The sequence below is a fragment of the Olea europaea genome, unplaced genomic scaffold, assembly GCF_002742605.1.
Source record: "Olea europaea var. sylvestris unplaced genomic scaffold, O_europaea_v1 scaffold1276, whole genome shotgun sequence".
NCBI classification, from domain to species: Eukaryota; Viridiplantae; Streptophyta; class Magnoliopsida; order Lamiales; family Oleaceae; genus Olea; species Olea europaea.
This window is the reverse complement of record NW_019230213.1, coordinates 54,666-62,480: the sequence shown is the minus strand read 5'-3', so window position 1 is coordinate 62,480 and position 7,815 is coordinate 54,666.

The window sequence follows — 7,815 nt, the reverse complement described above, 5'->3', positions numbered from 1 at the left end:
CGAGAAAAAAAAAAAAAAAAAAAAGATTGAAACATAACAATAAATATTTAAAACACAATAGTCTAACATTAAAACTAAAAGTTAATAACTCACTTTAAGTTTTAATATTCAAGTTTAAGTAGAGAGAGAGAGAGAGAGAGAGAGAGAGAGAGAGAGAGAGAACAATTCAAGTAGGAATTATGTTTTCATCTGTAACAGATATCTTATGCAATATTAACATCGTAACTTGATCCTTGACAAGCTAAAAACTAAGGCCCTGTTCTTTTTACCTTTTTCGGGTCGTTTTCTGTTTTCGATTTTTCAAAACGGTGAAAACGAGTTCTTTTTCCCGTTTTCGAAAACGAATTTTCGAAAACGAAAAAAAATTTGTGAAGAAAACGCAAAACGACTTTTTTGTCGTTTTGGGCGTTTTCAGTGTAAAACTTGAAAAAACTGAAAACGCGGGAAACCCCTTTTTTTTTTTTTTTTCGGGAGGGGGTATGGTGATTCTCAAAATTTAAAAAAAAAAAATTATTATATATATATATATATTTTTTTTTTATTTTTTTTTAAATACATTTTAATTTCTGACCCCAATGAATGAATCCGCCCCTGCCCATACATATAGTTTTAGTTGCAACTTGCATGAGAAGTCCAATTTATGTATGCTGCCAATTCCTCTACTCCTTGGAAAAGCTAAATTCGTCCTCATAAAATTTTCTTATATATCATTGAACCAAAAATACCTCTATGAGCGTGAGCATGCTAGATCAATTATTGTAAGTCTATGATTTTTCTATACGGCTCATACATCTAAACTGGCGTAGTGGTTCTATTCTATGCCTCTAGATGACTAAAGACTTAGCCCCCATTTAGTAGCAAATTTTCACCCTAAAAAATTATTATTTTGACCGTTATTTCACTATTTCAGTTGTCATTTTTTATCTCTTCACGCATAGATGGGACCCATTTTTCTCTCTAATGATTAAAAAATCAATTTTCATAATCACCACCGAACATGCTATTAATGTTTATCAAGAAATTGTAAATAATGATAGATACTGATACACAACAGAAGTTCAACTATAAAATAGATGGATTATATATATATAATTAGCGCGTACCGAAATTAAAAGTTTGATTTTTTTTATTTAATTTTTAATTTTAATAAATAAATATTTTACTCTTATAACTGGTCTAAAGAATACATTTTGGTCCATGTACTCGATTGGCAAAGTTTGTCTAGAAGCATTGGGTTCTAAATACGTATGGTTTAGAAATAGACAAAATATGTGGATAAATAAGAGTTTGAATCAGACATTCTCAATTCAAAAAATTCCAACTCCGCTGTCTACCTTTTCTGTAATATGTTTCAGATTGGCTATTATCTTGGGCTTGTAGTGATATGTGAACTCTTGATCAATTGAGACTTTATCTATTAATCTTGTAAAATTCCACTAAAGAGACGAGGTTGCACTTTCGGGTTAAGTAAAATTATAGAAGCAAGAAGTAATTCAATAATTATAACCTTTGATATCTTGCCACAAGTCAACTCTCGTTGGATAGCCAATATATTGGAGTCGACAAAATAATTGTTTTGCCCCTCTAATGAGCATCATTTTTATAAAGGAAATCAATAGTGACCACATCACGATATAGTCCAAAGACGTGAACTCAAATTTCATTACTCACTAGAAAAGCCGTAGGAGTGACGATTGTCTCACTGAGTGATTAACAGATTCCATTTTACAAGCATATATCCTAAAATCATTTTGTCCCAATTCATAGGGCACTAAGAATTTGAACTAGTTACCAACATTACATCGTCCGCTGATTGAGTAAAGTCACATTTCAAGCGATCATGAATAAGACATCCAACTTAGATTAATTGCTCAAATGAATTGAGCAAATTATTATTAATAACATCGCTTACAAAGTAATAGGGTCTAAACTAACATTTTCACACTATGGAATGTATTACTTATTTTAGTTGCACGATAACCTCAAATTTCTTTTGTAAGATTACGACTGCTTCAATTGCAAAATAATTGCTACAGGATTTTTTTTTTACTATACATTTACACAATAAAATATTTTATACATAAACCAATAAGTTTTCTTACCTTTTAGTAACATATTTTTCAGAAAAATAGTATTCAATGACTCTTTATTCCCAAATAAATTCTATCAAACATGCCCATAAAACCAAAGGGTGGAGTGGTACTATGAGTTGAAGATGACAGCGACAAAACTGACTGTTAGTTGCATATGTCATAACTTGAATAAAATAGGTATATAATTATTAATGCCCCGTTTGATAGCAATTTTTCACCCTTCAAAAAATCAATTTTTTGATCGTTATTTCACTATTTCAGCTGTCATTTTTGACTTTTTTACTCACGAATGGGACCTACTTTTCTCTCTGATGATCAAAAAATCAATTCTCACAATCACTATCGAACAAACTCTAAATTGGATGAAACTTCTAATATCTGCATGCCTCATTCTTCCATAAATTACACCCCTCTTTTTTTTTTCTTTTTCTTTTTCTTTCTTTTTTTTGATTCAAAATTTTTTGACCTAATCATATTTTACCAAATCAGGTATACACACACAGTTCTATAAATGGTGATGTACATCTAGCACAATCAAATATTGAAAGTGCAGCAGTGTGTACATGGATGGAGGAATGGATATGTATCAAATGGGCACAAAGGTGGGGACAGTGTGATTAAGACAAGGTGTACTGATACATATGGAGAGCATGTTCCTTGTATGCCAGCTTCAACCAGAAGCAGTGAGGATCATCAGCTACCAACTAATAATAACTCCAACAGAGAAACACCAAGTCAAGTCTGGTGGCTATATTTGTACTGGAATTGAGCAATGAACACAAGTTTCTTGACCAAAATCTATATTAGACCACAATACTATGTTCCTATATTATAATAGTAGCTTAACTCAACTGATTTACAATATGAATGCTAAAATAGTTTTAGTTCCTCATATCTAACATGGACATTTAATAACTAATAACATCTTAATAATTCATAACAATATGGCACCTGGTTTTACTCACAAAAAAGGATTCAAGATAACATTTTTCACTGGCCATGGTTGGCTCCTCATTGTATCTGTTGGTGGAGTGGGCAAAACACCTGAACTCCTACCAAGTAAGAATTACATTTTGGTGAGTAGGGTAATCAGATATTATTAGATCATATCACAAAATATTGTCAATCCCCCATACACATGGGCGGACCCACACAGGTCATGTGGGGTCACATGACCCAGCTTTTTTTTTTCTTTTTTCTTTTTTTTTTTTTTGGTTTTTTCAAAAATTTGTAATTGTTTCCTTCACGGTTTACTTTGACGCGCTCATTACGGAATGTCAAACGAAGTCACAATATTATATTACTAAAACTATTTCGAAGTGTTCACAGCCTAATTTTTCACTTATTAACGGCGCATGAAATAGCCAACCATAGCAAAAGTTACAGTGCGTCAAAGTCGACCATTCCAAACTAGTATTCGAGAATTACGATAATAGCTAATTTTAAAAATTCGTCGACAATCGTACTCTAACCGAATACACAAATCGCCTACGTCATTTAAAAGCTTGTTTTGAGAACTACATTGTAGTTATATCGAATGGTCCAAACGGATATCGAAAAAAGTTAAACGTGCATCAAACGTACGCCCCTAAAAAAGACGTCTAACTTGTCTTTCTTTTAAAATTGTTTAATTATTTCATTAACGTTTATTATTTTTGCACAACAAATTTCTCAATATAATTTACATCATTTTATTAGCAAATTTTACATGGAGTATAACGTAAAAATTTTTAGGATCGCTATAAATTAAATGTAATTTAAATTACTTTCGAATCAAATTTGAATTTCATTTACTTCCTAGATTGAATTTCAATTTATTTACTTCCTACATTTAACTTGATTTACTTGCCGTTGGCTCAGCATTTGTCAACGAGGTGGTAAACAATAATAAATAAGTAACAAAATTCATTTGACAATATTGATAATGATATAATTATATGATGTTTTCAAAGTATCAAGATGTATAGACTAAAATTGTAGTAGTGTATTGACTTATTTTTATTAATATTGTATTTTATTTTATTTTAAAAATTATATTTTAATTTCTGACCCCTTGTACAAAAGGCCTGAATCCGCTCCTGCCCATTCATATAGTTTTAGTTGCAACTTGCATGAAAAATCCAATTTATGTATGCTACCAATTCCTTTACTCCTCGGAAAAGCTAAATTTGTCCTCATAAAATTTTCTTATATATCATTGAACCAAAAATACCTCTATGAGCGTGAGCATGCAAATAATGATAGATATTGATATACAACTGAAGTTCAACTATAAAATAGATGGATTATATATATAATTAGTGCGTACTGAAATTAAAAGTTCGACTTTTTTTTTTTTTTTTTTTTTACACAAATTTCAATTCTCATAATCATCACTGAATAGACAATTAATGTTTATCAAGAACATGCAAATAATGATAGATATTGATATACAACTGAAGTTCAACTATAAAATAGATGGATTATATATATATTTAGAGCATACCGAAATTAAAAGTTTGATTTTTTATTTTTTTTTCAAATTTTAATTTTAACATATGCATATTTTACTCTTATAACTGGCCTAAAGAAAACATTTTGGTCCATGTGCGGCTAAGTTTGTCTATAAGATTGGGTTCTAAATATGTATGGTTTAAAAATTGGTATCTTGGGCTTGAAGTGATAAACTCTTGATTAACTGAGACTTTATCTATTAATCTTGTAAAATTCCACTAAAGAGACGAGGTTGCACTTTCGGGTTAAGTGAAATTATAGAAGCAAGAAGTAATTTAATAATTATAACCTTTGATATCTTGCCACAAGTCAACTCTCGTTGTATAGCCAATATATTGAAGTCGACAAAATAACTGTTTTGCCCTTCTAATGAGCCTCATTTTTATAAAGGAAATCAACAGTGATCACATCACAATATAGTCCAACGACTCCATTATCGAACAAATGAACTCAAATTTCATTACTCACTAAAAAAGTCACAGGAGTGACGATTGTCTCACCGAGTGATTAACAGATTCCATTTTACAAGTATATATCCTAAAATCATTTTGTCCCAATTCATAGAGCACTAAGGTTTGGATCTTCCAACCAAGATCTCACTCATTGACATCTCAAAGAATTTGAACTAGTTACCAAGATTACATCGTCCGATGATTGAGTGAAGTCACATTTCAAGTGATCATGAATAAGACATTTACATGATCTCATTTTAATTTGTTCTAAATATATCATCATTCTTATTTTTGGATCTAAACAAAATCTAATAAGAGTAATACAATCTTATCAAGATAGAGCATCCAACTTGATCTATTGATTCCAAAGTACGAATTTTGATCATATTACAAGTTGTGTCTCATTACACTCAACCAATAAAGTGTACAATTTGTAACATTTCATATGATGATGAAGACAAAGATTAATTGCTCAAATGAATTGAGCAAATTATTATTAATAACATCGCTTACAAAGTACTAGGGGGTACTAAACTAACATTTTCACACTATAGAATGTATTACTTGTTTTAGTTGCACAATCACCTCAAATTTCTTTTGTAAGATTACGACTGCTTCAATTGCAAAATAGTTGATGTCTAAATTTTGGAGGACACGTGAAATATGTGCAAATTAAGAATATAGAGGGAGAGTGGAACTAAAGTTATAATAGTTATTGCATATGGTGAATGATATATACGTACAATACCTCTATATATTTCTCCGTCGAGTCGAGCAATTGAGCAAAATGCATTAATCAATCGAAAACATGGCTTCAGGTTTTGTAAACTATCGCGTCTTGAGGCTTGAGGCATCAGATTTACCTTAAAATACCTTCCCTTTTCTTATTATGATCCATCGATTGCATTTTCATCTCACGTCATGTTAATTTATCGCGTGGGTACATTAAGTTTAAATTATTATGTTTGGACTTCATTTTCTAAAATTGGTTTTTTCTCAAGCATATTTTTCAACTACATTTCATACAAATTTATTAAAAATCTGAAGATAAACCAAACAAGAGTCCATTCCATTTTAGAGAAAATCCATATATATGGATTATTTATTTGATTACCCTAAACAATTTCTTTGGATCATCTATTTGTAGTGAATTCTATCTAAGATGATTACGCTTGAGAAAGTGAAGGATCGATCACGGTCGGCCTTAGGTTTAGGCAGCATAGACTAAGCCCACGGGAAAATTTCATAAGTAAGAGATTAATTATGGCATATTTCAAAAACAAGAAAATAAGTTTCTAATTTCAAAAATCAGATTTTTATTAAAATTTATTTATCATTTAATTAATTAATTAATTAATTTAGTAATTAAATATATTGAAGTTACAGATTTATATAATTTGGTCACAAATTAACGATTTAATTCATCACTTATTATTTTTTGGTCACAAATTCGAAATTTTATGTCACGAATTATTTTACGATCAAAATTCAAAAAATTTATAGGTCACAATTTGTTCATCGGTCACAAATTGAAAAATTTATAAGTCACGATTTTTTTATTGGTCACAAATTACAAATATTACAAGTCACAACTTATTATACAGTCACAAATTATCAAATTATAGGTCACAGATTAACAATTTTTCTGGTCACACATTATTTTTCGATCACAATTTATCTTTTCTATTGGTCACATATTATTTATTGGTCACGGATCAACCAATTTAATGGTCACAGTCAATCAAAAATTTGTGACCACCATCAACACTTACGATTTATTATTATTTTTTTATCAAAATTTATCTTTTCCATTGGTCCCATATTGTTTATTGGTATTAACCAATTTAATGGTCACAATTAATAAAATAATATGTGACCACCACCATCACTTGCGACAACCACCACTTCCAACAGCACCACCGCCACTATCATCGCCAGAACCGCCCCCGTCACCAACAACATCACTGTCGCGAAAAACAAACACCAAATAACGTCATCCATTCCACCAACACAGTGACAAAAACCAACCACCACAACCCTTGCCAAAACCACCACTAGTATCGCACCTCACCCGCCATCAACCACCTGTACTAACACCACACCACACCGCCAGATCCGATTATCATCACCACCACCAGCTACCCAAAACCACCATCACAGTAATCATCAGATCGCGTCACGCACACCATCCCACACATAAACCCCGGCCACAACTACAACCACCGCCGTCGACCACTGCACAACAGATCAAATAATGAAAATTCCCAAAATATCAACCACCAGATTCACCCATAACATTTCACACACAAACCACCTGCCACAATCCACCGCCACCTACCACCGCACAGTAGATCCAATAAAAAAACTCCCAACGAAATCGAGGTGATGTTGCAGATCGACGTTTCACATCGCAGCGCCGCCATATTTACCACCGCTGTCGCAACCTAGCCTCGTAGCACCATCCACTGCTTCACGTCGCGACGATGCTAGATGGTAAAACGCTATAGACGATGGTGCGATGGAGAGGAGCAGCATCGCGACGAGGGAGGAGTGGAAAGAGAAAAGATGAAGAAAGGGAGACAATGGAGGCTAAGTATGGAGAGTGATACGAGAGAGAAAACATGAAGAGAGGGAGAAATGCTTCTAGGGTCGGGATGAAAATTATGTATTCAATTTTTAATATTTACCTATGATATTTCTGATTTTTGAAAAGTGGAAGCTCCCATCTGATTTAAGAAATCAGGATTTTAACTCTATGGTTTTGAGTAATTTCCACC